Source organism: Abrus precatorius, unplaced genomic scaffold, assembly GCF_003935025.1.
Source record: "Abrus precatorius isolate BTA unplaced genomic scaffold, Abrus_2018 Scaffold4, whole genome shotgun sequence".
In the NCBI taxonomy this organism is placed as follows: domain Eukaryota; kingdom Viridiplantae; phylum Streptophyta; class Magnoliopsida; order Fabales; family Fabaceae; genus Abrus; species Abrus precatorius.
The window spans coordinates 16,683,613-16,700,118 of NW_020874384.1; the positions used below are offsets into that span (position 1 = coordinate 16,683,613).

Below are 16,506 nucleotides of genomic sequence, written 5' to 3' on the forward strand. Positions count from 1 at the left end.
TGCAATATAATACGTCAAATTAAATATATTATTTTTTAGATAAACTACATTTTAAATTATTATAAAAATTAGCCAATTATTATTTAATTTAATTTTAGAAATTGGTTAAGTAATCTATTTTAATAATTTTCTATAATTTTTATTATTTTTTTCTGTAAAAATATTCACAATTAATATTCTCTTTAATATATCTCTATTTGATATTTTATTTAAATTTAAAAATACTTATAAATTTTACTATTTTTTAATAATTTATTTTCGGGTTATGTTAATTACGTAGGCATGTCTCAACGAAAGGGTACGTGAAAAGGATTTTTGCTAAGTTATATACTTATTGCCATGTCTTATGCTACTTTTCTCTCTCAGTTATCCTACATGGCACATTATTTGTGTACCAACCAAATGCCTTTCGTTTCAGAGGATGGGTAGAGACATTTTTTTTTATCACACCGTAGTTTTACACATACATTTTCATTGAAAATTATTTTATATGTAAAAAAGAAAAATAAATCATGAAAATTAATTTACTCACTGTTATTTTATGAAAGAAAGGTATATATATAACATAATGTATGAAATTTGATAATGCCCATGACCAGTTTATCATCTATTCTTTGAAGAAAGGTAGCATTTCATTTACGAAACTGTTTTGAACAAAGCCAAGAGTTGAGAAGTTACACGTAAGAATGCTGGAAATACAAAATTGTACATACACAAAAAAGAAATTAAAAAAAAATAGAAAAAGCCCTCTGCACGAAAAAGAAAATGCTAAGACAATTACGTGAATACCCACGTGATCCTATGTACTCTTAAGCAGGATGACATGTGTGGGAATTAAAGTATGGCTTGTCTCCACTGATCAGCTATGTCTTTAGCAATCTTTACTGCATCTGAGGCAGTTCCGAGAAGACCTCTCCTTGTGAACCCCACCGTATACAATCCATTCTCTCCTTTCCAACCCATTGGAAACGGCGTTTTGGGCATTCCATCTTTGGTGAAAGATTCACAGTTCTGCAGTTCCATATATAGCTTTGTAATTAATATCATTTTACTCACTTCAAAAATTGAATCAGTGTCCATACACATGTGACCGAGTCAGTATTTAAATCATCTTAAAATTGAAGTTGTAATGTAAAATTAAACAAAGTACTAATTTGCATAATTAGTCATTTTAATGATGGCATGCATGGTGAGAAGCAACGTGGAGGGGTGTTTACAATTTCACCCCTATCCCAGAAAAAAAAAAAAAAAAGGGAAAACTCAGACTATTATGGAATGAATTTGTAACAAATTAAGCAAAGGAATTGTGAGAAGAGTTTTAACATAAAAGAATTGACGCGATGTTTCATGATGTGTTTCATGATCCTAACACATCATGAAACGTCACAGGAATGAAGTTTGAACTTCGTTATGCGCACACCCCAAAGTTATTTTATTCTCTCTTTCTTTCTATGTTGCATGAAGAAGAAAACCCGTTTGTAGGTTTCTACACTGCACGTCCCAACTCTACCAAGCCACTACACGACAATATAGAGCCAAAAACGCAAAAGACCAGGTCAACGTTTTTACCTTGAGCCAAGTAGGCACGTTGCTCTTGTATCCAGTTGCCAATATTATAGCACTAAACTCCTTTTCATGTCCATCCATAAATTTGGCACCACTTCTTGTTATCTCCCTCACACCTTCCATTACCTGAAAACCCTAACAAATATTAGCTAAAAGACTAAAGATATGGCTAATTAACATTAATTAACAGTCTTGATCGAATCAACAAACAAGGCAGAGTAAAATGTTTGTAGTATAGTTACACTTTAAGAGATATAAGAATAAAAGAGAGAAAAATGATAGACGAAAAAGATTAAATGTTAATACTTTGTAAATGTATATGAATTGAAGTTATCCGTTAAATGTACACGTGCCTTTATGTTACCGGATCTTATTTGTGCCACTTGTCCTACATCAAGCACAGGGGTTTTCCCGGTGACAAGTTTGAGCTCTATTGGCCCCGTTTTTGGCCTCCTAACACCATGACGATCGGTGTTACCCAGCATGAACCTAGCCACCAGCAAGAGCAACTTATCTACTAACTTTACAGGAAGCCATTTCAAGAGAGCCATAGCTATTCCAAACGTTGAGAAACCAAACATCTCCCTAGGCAGAACATGTACCTGTACCAAAAAAACAAAAATTTGTTTTATTTTTGCGAACAGGTTGAAAAACTTATAAAATAAATGTGAATCTATAGTTTTTTAAACAAGCGTGGATTCAAACCCGTTCTTAAATGATGATTTACTAACTTACCCAGATGAAAATAACATGCATGGGAACTAAGAACGTTCCCATGAACTTGTATTACTGAAAAATAAAAGTGATTGTTTCTTTAAAATAAGTTAAACCAAACAACTACTTACTGTGTTTCTTGCAACCATGTGAGGCATGGCGTTGTATCTACAAAGATCCAAGCTAACTTCCATTCCTGAGTTACCACATCCAATGACCAAAACCCTTTGGTTTTTGTAATCAGAACCAGACTTGTAGTCACTGGTGTGAACAATGGGTCCATGAAACTTGTCCATCCCAGGAATTGAGGGAATCACAGGCTCAGCATTCTCTCCAGTAGCAACCACAAGCCAAGGGGAAATGTACTGAAAATCACCGGTTCTTACAACCCAAAATTCTCCATTGAACTTTGCACTATGAACGGCTTGGTTGAACCTGGGCCGAATAGAAAAGCGTGAAGCGTACGAGTCCATGTAGGAAATGAACTGGTACTTGGAAGGGTATTTTGGGAAATCATCAGGGAAACCCATTAAGGGAAGTTCACAAAACTGTTTGGGAAGGTGAAGTTTGAGACGATCATAGGTTCTGTTTTGCCAAAGTGAAGTTATGCGATCACTCCTCTCGAGAATAACGTAAGGTACTCCATGGTGAGAAAGACAAGCTGCAACGGCTAACCCTGAGGGTCCAGCACCTACAATGATAGGTCCATGAACCCACACACACTTTACTTCCTCTCCTTCTTGCCCTTTACAAGACTCCATGTACGAAAATATGCCAAGAAAGCAAGGGGAATTAAGGGTTCAAGATCTTACAAAGAAGAAGAAAAAGGTTTCTTTTTTATATAAATATTTATTTGGTTTGTTTCAGTTGCTGGGTTTCTTGTGACGAGAAAGAGTGGTTATGGGAAATTAAAGAGATAGCGTGAAGTGGGAGTGGTCAATGAAGTGTGTCTGTGTGTCTTTTAAATGCATGGGGAGAAGGATAGAGGGAAAATGAGCGGTGAAAGAGTGAAGAGACGACTGGGCTGGGAAATGCTGTAATTGAGACGTGAAGCTTAAGGAAAGGATTCGATTCTCTTCCTCCTTCCCCTCTCTCCACTCTCCAATCTTTTAAGCTCAGAAATTATGGTCATGTTATTTATATTTTTTTTTTCTTTTTTCCTTTTTGTAATATCACTTGTTTTATTGTATATTTATTTTTATTTATATTTTGTTTTATGATGCATTATACAAAAATAAAGTACAACTAAATGTCTTTTTGTAATTATATCCCCGTTCATAATTTCACAACCTTTTTTTTAATACTAATTCAAATATTTTCGTCGCTTATTTTTTATGAAATAATTTTTTTACGTATCACATTTTTTCACTTGAGATGTCCTTTTCTAGAGTTTGACTTGAAAGTCAACTTAAAGCTTTACTGTGGATTAAAAGTCGATCATAAGTATACCATTAAAATTAAATAGACTTCTAAATTTATATATATCATCAATTAATTTTTTTATTTTTTATATGATTATAAATTTTTTAGCATTGGCATGATCCATAAAAAACTTTATATATATATATATATATATATATATATATATAAAATAAAATAAGTATATGATATTTACTTACTTTGAAGTGAAATCAACGTTAAACCATTATTATTATCATAAAAAATACAATCGATTGATATTTTTATATTTATTTTCAACGGATGCAAATTAGATAATGAACTATTAATATGTTATTTTCATATTCAAATTCACTTTTGTTTTTTATTAAATAAAACTAATAAAAATATTAATGACTAAAATTGACAGTAAATTTTTTCATCTATATATGTCTTAAATGGAGGAACATCCCTGAAGATGTCCAATTGCAACGTTAAGGAAGTTTAAAGATCAATTGAGTCAACATAAAAGCTTAAGGTGTCTAATTGAAAAAAAATGTATAAAAAATAATTAAGATAAAAGTAAATATTAAAAAGTCTATTTACAAAGAGGATAAAGTTTAAAGTAAATAATTTGAATATTTTTTCTCATTAATTTATTATATATATTTTTTATGACACTAGTAATAGTTCAAGATGGATATCATTTCAGATATATCCGTTGTGAGATGAGAAGTAACATGTCGAAGAAAACAAAATTGCAAATTGCAAATTAGGTCAATAGATGTTTAAAAATTTGACAATAACAAAAATAAAAAAAAGGCAACAAACAAAATTGATACAGAATATAAATAAATAAAATAATGGAGGGGAACCATAAAGATAAAAAAAATATAAAAAAAAAACGAAGGAAAAGATGAACGAGATAAAGAAACTTTGTTAATGGGGTTAATAAAATTTGGAATGGTTATCGAGCTTTTTCATATAGATAAGCAAAAAGGGAAGACACAATTTTCATGCTTTTTTTTTAATTATATGTAAATTTTAGTTATTAATCTAATTTGGTCATGTATAGTTTATTTCTCTATCATATGAATTTTGATTTGCTATTTAGTACTTAGCTAATATGATATTTAATAATACTATTAATATTTTATATATTTTAAATTATATTATTTGTCACATTTATTGTTTTTATTCTTTAAAATAATAATAATAATAATAATAATAATAATAATAATAATTATTATTATTATTATTATTATTATTATTATTATTATTTCCATTACATTATCCATCAAATTTATTGTTTTTTAAAAATATGAATGAACAATTTAAAATTTTCTAAAACTGTTAATTTTGTGTTTTTTAGCGGCACTTGAAAAAATCTTAAATAAAATATAAAAGGTATATACGTCTATGAATTTAATATATATATATATATATATATATATATAATCATTTTTAGTTATTTGATATTTTTTGTTAAAATAAAATATTTATTATTTTTACTATTCTCAACGAAATAACAGTGTTTAAAAGTAATTTTTCATAGTATATGACTTAGAATATAAATAAGTGAAGTATAATGGAAGAAAAAAGTCATAAATATATTATTTATATTTTAAATAAAAAATTATCAAATTTAATTTTTATGGATGAATGTAAATATAAATAAATAATATTTTTAATTAAAAAATATTTAATTCATTAAAAAATTAAAAATATAATAATTACTTTTTAATAAAATTTTATTATTATCTTGAACATTGGGATTAAATTTTTCTTATAAACATTAGTAATTTTTTCTTTAATTTTTTCAAAATTATTATTTTTAATTTAATCCTATATTTTTAATTTTATTTTAAATTAGTCTTTGATAAAAACTAACCATTTTATATTTGATGCACGAGTGAAAAGGAGATCAAATCTGTATTTTAAAAAAATTTATAATTGCTTAAAAATATTAGATATTTTTTATTTTAAATATGATAAATATTTTTTAATAAAAAAAATTCTCATCCCATACATTTGTTATACATGATATAAATTTATTAAAAAAAATTGTTTTTAATAAAAATAAAAATTGCTTAAATTTTATTCACAACAATAGTTTAAAATAATGTAATAAATCTTTACATCAAAATATTATCTCAAATATTTATTTAAAAATCCATTTGTTAACAGTGACTAATAAGATAAGTTTCATTTACATTTCTTAAAGTTGTATGAAATTTTACTTGATATTCCTTCAATTCTTTGACATTACTTTGACCCCTTTTCATTTATATATTTATACAAAAAATAAAGAGCGATTCATAGTTATATAATTTATAAAAAGTGTGTAATTTTATTTTATTATATTTAAAGGAAAATTATATATAATAAAAATATTACTAAATAAATTTTTGCATTTAAGGAATGTGAATTTAATTTATTGTAATTAATAAAATTTTCATGTTTAAAAAAATTATATATTTTAATTTAAATATATTATATAATATAGTAGTCATAACATAATTTTAAGTCAAACTTTATAAGATCACTCAATAATTATATTAGTAAATTTTGTATTTTATGAAATATTATTAAGTATGGTAAGTTTTTAAGTTTAATATTTATTGTTAACATATCTTTATATATATATATATATATATATATATATATATACTATTTTTAAGAGATTAATTTTGAATTTTATTAAATTAAGTACGAAATGGAATAAAAAAAAGTGTAAAAATTATGATAAAAGGTAAAAGATATATATTATTTGGATTGGTAAAAATATTTTTTTAAATTTAAAATATTTTATCTATTTATTAGATAAGTGAAGAGAATAAAAAATAAAATATATTTTAAAATATTAATAATAATCATAAAAGCAATTTAATAAAATAAAGTTTTTATGTTATTTTTTAAATATATTTATGTGATATAAAAAATATTTAATAATATACTCACTCATAAGATTCAAGTATTCGAATGAGATCAAAATTAAACTGGATGAAACAAAAATAATTAAAATAAAATAAATAAAAATATAAATATTTCAAATAATTTTATATTATATAAATATTAATTACTATATATAAAAAAGCAAACAAAAACAACTTACCGTGGCCCCTCCCCTCAGATCCATCTGTCTTTTCAATATTTTTGTGACTTCACCGGAGACAGTGGAGACAATTTGGATTTTTGCGGTTAATCTTTCTTTCAGTCAGTGATCTCGGTAAATTATTTTTTAAAAAATAAAATATTAATAAAAATTATAACTAAAAAAAATAAACGGTGAAAGAGACATAATATATTAATAAAAAAATATATTATAAAATAACACTAATAATATTTACATTATTGTATTTAATTTTTGTAGGTAAGAAAAGGTAAATTGTTTAAATTTAAATGCTTGGGAAGCCTTTGACCTTACCCCGTATGATAAAAGAGACAAATAGATGAAACATTAATTTGAATACAAAACGTTGGAAAAAGTGGTTGAAGCTTATTCATTGCAGCATGAGAATGAGATGTACAAGGTTCAAAAACATCAAATGTTTGAATTGCAAAGTAACGCTTTGGCATATGTAATAGTATAATCAGCTGAAGAGTGAGAGTTTAATTAGCAATATTTTGTAAACCATGTAATAAACATAAGAAAAACAAATTAATTATATAAAATGAGAGTTGCTAAATTAGGGTTATTCGACTCGATATGGTTCAAATAACAGACAAATTAAAAGAGTTTGGAGTTATTGAAGTCTTTTAAGATGTCAACCTATTCTTAACTCTATACAAATAACGAGTTTCTGCAATATAACTTGCATAATTATAATTATAATAATAATCTTATCATCATCATCATTATTATTATTATATAAGAAAACCTAAATAAAGACGAGGAAATTATGAACCATTAAAAGATAAAATATTGTAAATTTTATGTTTTAAGCAACTTAAGATTATCTCAAACGAGAAAAAATATTAGTTTTAGCTATTACTTTTAATTAAAATTAAAAGTTACGATTTGATAACATGCGATAATGTTAAATGTTTATTTATTTATATTAAAATAATGTCCTGTTTTTAAATATTCACTTTAATTAATAAATAATGTTGTTGATTGAAGACGATTAATTTTAAGGAATGAAATTCAAATTATTCTTAATTTAAGTAACCAATAAAATACAATTTTTTTAAAAACAAAACAAACAAACGAATGAATAAACAAACAATGTCTCGAGAAATATTTAAAAATTTAAACATGATTTTTAAATAATATGTAATATTATTAATATATCTTTTTCATGTTTTTATTTTTATTTTTCGATCCTTTGAGATATGCATTAGCAAACTCTAAAAAAAATATTCCGTTCGACAATTTTGAGTGGGAGACAAAAAAAGAAACACAAAATCGGGAGAACTGATTTGAAATTTTGAATCTTCCCCTCTTTAGCATGGCTAGAACAGAACATTAGTTTACCGAAAAAAACAAGACACTAAATCTTAAAATTAATAACCATAAACTTTTTTATACAGATGCAAAAAATAATTAAATAGGTTATTTTCCAAATTAAATTTATAAATCAGTAGATGTGTAACTTTAGGAACTAGATATGCCCAAATATTAAAAGAAAATATGAGTAGTCATATGTATTTTTCTTTTCGAACAGGCATGCATATTTTTATTTTCTAACACGTGTCTTTACAGTTTATCATAAAATTAAATATTTTTTTAATTACTTATCAAAACAATTTTATTTTGTAATTTTAAATTTTAAACTTCAAATTTTCCAATCAACATTATGTATAATATATTTTTTTTGAACTCACAAAATAACATTCTATCAATTGAAAAACTTTTAATTTATTTAAAATTAAAACTTTCAATTTCATAATTTTCTATGGTTTGATTATTTGATTACTAACAAAAATTATAATCCTTAGATACTCTTAAATTTATATTTTGATACTATATATATTTAGAATATGTGCAATATTTAAGATAATTGATAGAAACTTTATCAAAGTAATTCAAATTGAAGCCCGGTTGCACTCTTTATGATATATGAAAGTAATTACGTGTGATATTTTATTATTATTTTGGGAGAATAAAGATATATAACTAGCAAGTTGTAAAGTGGGAGTTGACGTTGGTGCGTGAATGGATCTTTTCATCGAAGCAATTAGATGTCTAGAGAAGAAGAAACACCAAAGGAGCATAACGAAACTTCAATCAACGACGAAATGAAATCCGTATACGTGACTTTCAGTGAATATATTATAGTGTTTGGATACGGGGATCTACATAAACATGCATTTTAGATTCACCTGCCACAAAATCTTACATATCTTGGGACTAAGGATCGACAGGGATCTTTTATGGGATATATACCTAGTTGGAGTCCATCAACCCCTCTTCTATTTAAAGTGATTTAATTCAAATAAAATAAGAAATTACACTATTTTTTTACTGAATAAAAGTTTATAATATCTCTTTCATTTAAATGACGAACATTCTTTCAGTCATATTAAATAAATTAATAAAGATAATTAAAAAAATAAAAAAAATAATCATTAATTATCTATTTTAATCAGAAAACTAAAGATATGGCTGAGTTATGAAATCTATTAGTCAAATATCTTGCTTATAAAAGAAAAATAAAAGATACATGCAAAAGGTTGAGTTATGAGTAATAAATACCATTTATTATCTAAACTGACATCTGACTTTACTATTAAAATATCTTTTCAGGTAACTCTCACGTCATAACAAAAGAATTGGTAATATTCACATCCGTCGTACCAAAGACACTACGTCAAAAGATAAGGAGAGAGATCACGAAAGACATTAAGGAACATTTTTTGCGCCCACCGTGAGGCTCGAACCCTCGACTAGATATGGTATTAACACGAAGCCAGCATGAAGGTCCCAGCCAACCATGGAGAATGTCGCGTCAATATGAAGAGCCTGAGGAGAATCCACCCATGCTGAAGTTTTTCCTGAGAGGAGAGAAGACAAAGATCTTTCCTCAGTTGTAAAGCAACTAAAAGCTGAGATGATGGAGATACAACATCAAAGAGAAAGAGATGCCCTTGAACTGTCGACCCTACAGAGAGAAAATGTTGATTTGAGGAGTGAAATCAGGACCTATATACCTTCTTAGGATACACCACTCGTTCAGGAACAAGGCAAATCATCAGCCTTACAAGAAAGACTAAAAACAGTTCACAGTAACAAAGGCTAACCCTTCGATTGAAAAGTTAACTGGCCGAAGTCTTTTTGTCCAGACTATCCTGGAAGTCAAGTTACCAGACACCTAGAAGGGTATAACTTTAGAAAAGTACGATGAAACTTTTGATCTCAAAGAACATGTAGATATATTCACTACACAAGTTGGGTTATATACTGATGATGATGATTTGTTATGCCAAATATTCCCAACATCGCTACGGGGACAAGCCTTCAATTGGTTCACCAAATTACCTCCTGTGCCTATAGACTCATTTGCAACACTCATCATACGCTTCAATCTGCAGTTTGTTACTAGTCGGCCTCATCGGCTAATATCATTAGCATTGGTTAACACCCAACAAGAGAAAAAGGAATCTCTTAGGGCCTTCATAGAGCGATTTGGGCAAGTGGACCTATCCATCCAGAACTTGGAACCAGCGGTTGTCATGCACCATATTACGATCGCCCTCAAACCAGGACCATTCGTCAATAACATTTGCAAGAAACCACTTGCTGACTTGGATGACTTAAGAAGTCGAGCTACTAAATATATGCAAATGGAGGAACTTGTCGAGTTTTGAAGCCAGGTTAGGATGGAACAAGGACAGAATCAAAGAGACATCAATGGAAACAAACACATAAGAAACATGCAAGAAAAGAGAGACTGAAAAGTTGGAGCCGAGCGACCCCTTAGGGGACCGAAGTATAATACCTACACAACCTTAAACACTAATCGGTCAAGGATATTGGAATAAGCCTTAGCAACAGAGATATTAACCATCCCCAGACGTGCAAACAGCCCCCTCGAGCAAACAAGTCAAAGACGTGCCGAGTCACTATCAAAACAACTAAGTTTTTTAAAGACTTTTGTAGTACAGAGTCAAAACTAGGTCAATTCACGAAGACACATTCTCAGTCAAATTCAATTTTAGGTTTTCTTTTAAAAAAATATAAATAAGATTTTGGGATTTTGAAAATTACAATTAATCAAATTAAATCACAAACAAAATTAAAGTGAGTAAAAAAATGAATTAAGAAACATCAATCCACAAAATACCAATTACGTGTAATTCAGACTATCATAGTATCTAAAGATTTAAATCCACTTTGAACAATTGCCCAATTCAATTACTAATTCAATCGAATAACCTAATTAAATAGAGTTACGAATTAAATCAAATAATCATTTAACATAATTTGCATTAATTATCAAATTAGAGCATCAATCGAGTCCTATTTGAAATCTAACAACAGAAAAGTCAATCATGATCGAAATAAACAATTATAAGATTAGAGAGAAAAAGAGAACAAACTTAGAACAATTAGCGTAGAACTTAAGTAAGAATTACAACATTTGGATTCCGCAGATTGAACAAGAGGTTTAGCCTTCCATCGAAACGCTTAACCCATGCAAGAATGAGAAAAGCACAAGAGAGTTTGAGAGAAAGTAAAAACAATGATTCTTATTTCGGCCTAGTCTCAAAAACTCAAAGTGTCTAATCTCTCCCCCTAATTCAGAACCTTATTAGTCTATTTTTAGGTTTTGATTAGGATAAATTAAGTGGCCAAAATGCGGGCCTCAATAATATCTTAAAGCCCAAATACAATTATTAAATAAAAAGGATCCAAATGCAATCCTGCAACAATATTCAGCAAATCTGTCTCAACTTCATAAAATCATAAAAAATAGAAAGCAACTCTAAATCCAGCGATCCATATATGTATTTTGAAGCCCTGAATGTGTAGAATTTAATGCAACTAGAATCAGCAAAAAATGATATATGTATAAAAAGTTATAGCCAAAAGAGTAGTCAAAGTTCAGAGGTCAGAATAACTAGTTGCTCAGAAAAAAAGTAAAGCTGGGGGTGACCAAGCTCGCGCAATCTGGGAGGAAACTAATAAGCTGTTAAAAGCTGGCTTTATTCAAGAAGTACAATATTCTACCTGGCTAGCTAATGTCGTAATAGTAAAAAAGACGAATGAAAAATGGAGGATGTGTACCGACTTTATAGATTTAAACAAAGTCTGGCCTAAAGATTGTTACCATTTGCCCAATATAGACACTTTAGTTGACAGTACAGCCGGCCACCTAATACTCAGCTTTTTGGATGGATATTCCAGGTACAACCAGATTCGAATGTATCCACTAGATGAAGAAAAAAATAGCTTTCATTACCGATACGACGAACATTTGTTACAGAGTTATGTCGTTCGGCTTAAAGAATGCAGGAGCAACTTATCAATAGCTAATGGGCAAGATTTTTACTAGACAAATAGGAAGGTGTATGGAGGCCTATTTTGACGACATGGTAGTAAAACCGGCTTCCCTCTGCTATCATATAACCCATCTAATTGAAGTCTTTGCCGAAGCACGACGTCATGGGATGCGATTCAATCCAGAGAAATGCATATTGGGGTAGCCGGAGGAAATGAAAGACTTTTTTTATAATACCAACTGGTTGGGAATAAACACCTTCTACCCTTTACAACTATCACCTAAAAATACTAATTCAGGATTTGCCGAGCCATCCCCTCGGCAGACCTTTACAGGTATCGGATAAAGGTTCGAAGCATTGATCTACAAAAGATTGCAACCTCTTATTCTATTGAAAGCATGAGAAGTATGCGGCTACTTCACCATCCACCCACTCATAACCTAGAATGGTATAGGGCAGAAACTTGGGCCTCTTTCTTGGAGGACTAACATTTAGCAGTGACTCATCCGACTCAAAAACCTACCCTTTGATATTAGAGGATTCAACTTCATCTCCAGAATCTCTAACAATATCATTAGGATAATTTATAATACCAACTGGTTGGGAATAAACACCTTTTACCCTTTCGGTCTCAATCACATTGCCCATCTTGTTAGCAGATTTAGTATTCGGCCTTGATTGATCCGATAGGGAATCCTCCCACTCAATTGAAATATCCATACAAGATTAAGAGAAAAGACGAGAAAGGGTAACGGTGAATCAAACGTACCTTAGATTTTACAAATGAAGAAAACTCGAAATAATCAAATGAAATGTACCTCTCGGTATAGAGCAAAAGCGTATATAATGCCTGGACCACCACCTTTTTATAGAACACAAGCCTTTGGGTAGATGAAGAGACACCCTCTCTTCAACCGTTAGATCTCCTTTTAGATCAATTATTATAAATATACAACCTTTCATTTCATAACACGGACTACGAGGAAATCCTAAAAATGCCAACATATCTTTCTTCGAGCTGAGGAGGGCTAATCACTCTAGATAGCGTTGTCTATGGGAGTCAAACTCACGATAATATGGTGATCCGAATACCTATTTAGTCTGACAGCAATATAATCAAAATTGAGTATCCAATCGGTTTCACTAATCATATTCATTCGACATATATAAATAAGGATCATAGTAATAAATCGCCAATAGATCTAATTAAAAGCTCTTACGTCATACCTCTTCGGGTTTGGGGGACTAATATATTAAATAAGATACTACTCGGTCATTACGACAGAAAGAGAAATTTGAATACCTCCTTGGCGTAAAGAACATACATCCTTCCAATCATATTAAATAAATTAATAAAGATAATTAAAAAGACTAAAAAAGATAATCATTAATTATCTATTTTAATTAGAAAGCTAAAAACAGGACTAAGTCACGAAACCTATTAGCCTAATATCTTGTCTATAAAAGAAAAGTAAGAGATATAAGTAAATAGTTGACTTATGAGTAATAAATAACATTTATTACATAAACCGACATCTAACTTTACTATTAAAATATCTTTTGAGGTAATTCTAACGTCATAACAAGAAAATTAAGAATATTCACATACTAATAACACTAAGTCAAAAGATGAGGAAAAAAATTACAACAAGTATATCCTTATTAGAAACAATTTTTATATGTTATATAACTTCAACAAATAAAATATACAAATAGTACATCAATCCTTTCTCGTGTGTGTGCATACAAAGATATATTTAATGAAACAAATATTTTTATATGAAAATAAATGGAAATAATTCCATAATACATAACATCATTGAGTTTATATATATATATATGTATATGTATATAAAAGACACAGAGACGAGTATGAAAGGCCATGAAATGTGCGAAGAAAATTATGGAAAAGAACGAGTCAACGACGGCGAGCACCCTCTAACCCCAACAGCCTCCTCCTTGATTGGGAGCATGCAAATCGAAATTATCGTGACATAGACTGACAAAAGAACACGGGGAAGGCTATTTCCTTTCTGTAATCATATATACAATTGAAGAACGATAATATTTTTTTTCATGGTTTTTTCAGTCTTTTGTTATTATATTATTTATTTATTTTAACCCCCCCCCCCCCCCTTTTTTTTTCTGTTTTCGTATTATCTCTCTGTCAAAAGTTTTAAAAAAATGTACATTAGAGTCATCACATGGATCATCATATTAGAAAATTGCCCGTTTTGATTTTTTTGGACTCATGTTTCTCAGTGAATTACTCTTATTTGATGTAGCACTTTACACTAAGATGACCTTATATATTGCTTCTTGTTATTTGTTGACTACGTAAGCAATGATGCGAAGATAATAAAAAATTAATAGGTCTCTCTCTATACATAATGTATGCTTTGAAATTTAATATAGTTAATCAAAGTGAACTTTGAAAAGGAACATGTGGCCTAAAACTGAACAAAGGGAAGTTGGCGACATAGTTTGGTCTGCCATATTGGCAATAAGAAGCCCTCAAACATTCAATGATAAAAGTTGCCCACAGGTCTCCAATTTGATTTGAAAGTGAATATCTCCCTCTCTTTATATGTGCACCAGAGAGGGAGAGAGGGGGACAATTTATTTGTTAATTTCCACACCAAATCCGTGCTCGTTCGCTATCTGTGATCAGATCTTCAAGGATTGAACAAGCATGAAATTAATACAACATCACTTTGTGTGAAGAGTCTTGTAAAGCATTTATTAATTTCAAAGCTATAAACTCATAGGTTGACTCCCTTAAAACATAGATAACTCACAATCACTCATCCATCAAGTCACTCAATCTTCATTCAAAACAAATTAAAATCAAAACTTTGTTCCAGATAGTGCTTTCACGTATCATGTCGATCATACGTTTTATTAATTACCAATATTATTAGATTCAAATAATTTTTAAAATCAAATTTTGAAGATATATTCTATTAGTATTTTTAAAATTTAATAAAATTTTAAAAATATTTTTATTTATGAAGAAAAAATTATATTGTATTTAATAAGGTTAAATCAAAAGATAACGTTTTTGAAATAAAAAAACAAATTTAAATTTAAATTAAAAAATAATATTAAACTAAAAATCCACATGATATAATACAAAAACGATAATAATTTTTAAATATATATTTTGAAGAATAAATACTTAAATTTAATATATAGAGGTAGATTTATGATTGAAACTAATATTAACATATAGTTCCTCAGTTTCTTTTTATTTGTCACATTTTTAAGAAAGGAATTTTTTTTTTTATCAATTATATCCTTAACTTATAAAAAGCAGTTCATTGTTAAGAACTTGATTTGTTTGCCAGACAAGCTCTGAAATCAAGTTTTTTGTTTTTTTTAATGGAAGCCGTCAAACTTATATCACAGTACGCTAACTAATTAATTATCGATGAGTTTATTCAGATAAACTACGTTGCGTTGATTCATCTAAAATATAGATAGGATTCAAACCTATTTCCTAATTCACGTATCAAAATCTTAAATGTTATAATTGCCATGAAGATATAATAATTAACCCTTAACTTATATAGATATACAGACATAAACACATATATACAGTTACGCGATTCTACTGTTTATAGACGTGAGAAATGAGTAGAAAGCGTGATGTCATCCTTCCCATGTTGCCACCACTAACTCTATATATATAATCTAAAATTTGTGTAGTTGCAGAATGGAAACTACCCATAAATCATGATGCAATTGGATTTCGATCGGAAGTGTACGTGTGATCACATTCCGAGTGGATGCAGAACAAGTGGCTTTTTTTCTTTGGTAAAAGAAAGCACTTAGCCACTTACTGCATGGCTTGTCTTGGAATCTCTTCCCTAATAGAGTGGGATATCAGTAGACACAGTGAAAGAAATATATATAAATGAAACCCAATGCACGCCGAGGCTGACCTATATTTCGACTCTATGGTGATTGGTGAGGTTCCAAGCCGTAGCTGAGAACTTCAGAGTTCTGACCTTCTGGGACACAATGCACACATCATGACCCAGCATCTTGCATTTACCATCTAATCAATAATTAATAGTATAATGTATGAAACATCTTTTATATGTCAACAACCTAATTTATTTCAACAGTGTATCAGTGTTTTTTTTTATTTGATTATCTTAAAAAATTGAAAGAACTATTAACTAATTAGTTAATGGAACCAATTTTTCGATGATGTATTGTTGTTTACGCATGAAGAGTTGTTGCATACTACGAAGTTAAAGAGTAATTAATATTAAGAGTGTATTTAAATATCTAGTTAATAGACTTTTTCTTTAAACCGTCACATTAAATCTTAAATTTATCAGTAAAATTATTAAAATAAGCTAAATATAATTTATTTTAATATATTATACTATGTTT

At 28.9% G+C, this 16,506-nt stretch overlaps 1 pseudogene; it reads right to left on the minus strand.

The window, feature by feature from the left end:
* Positions 1-799: 799 nt before the first annotated feature.
* Positions 800-3,041, minus strand: LOC113865767 (annotated as a pseudogene).
* Positions 3,042-16,506: the final 13,465 nt, after the last annotated feature.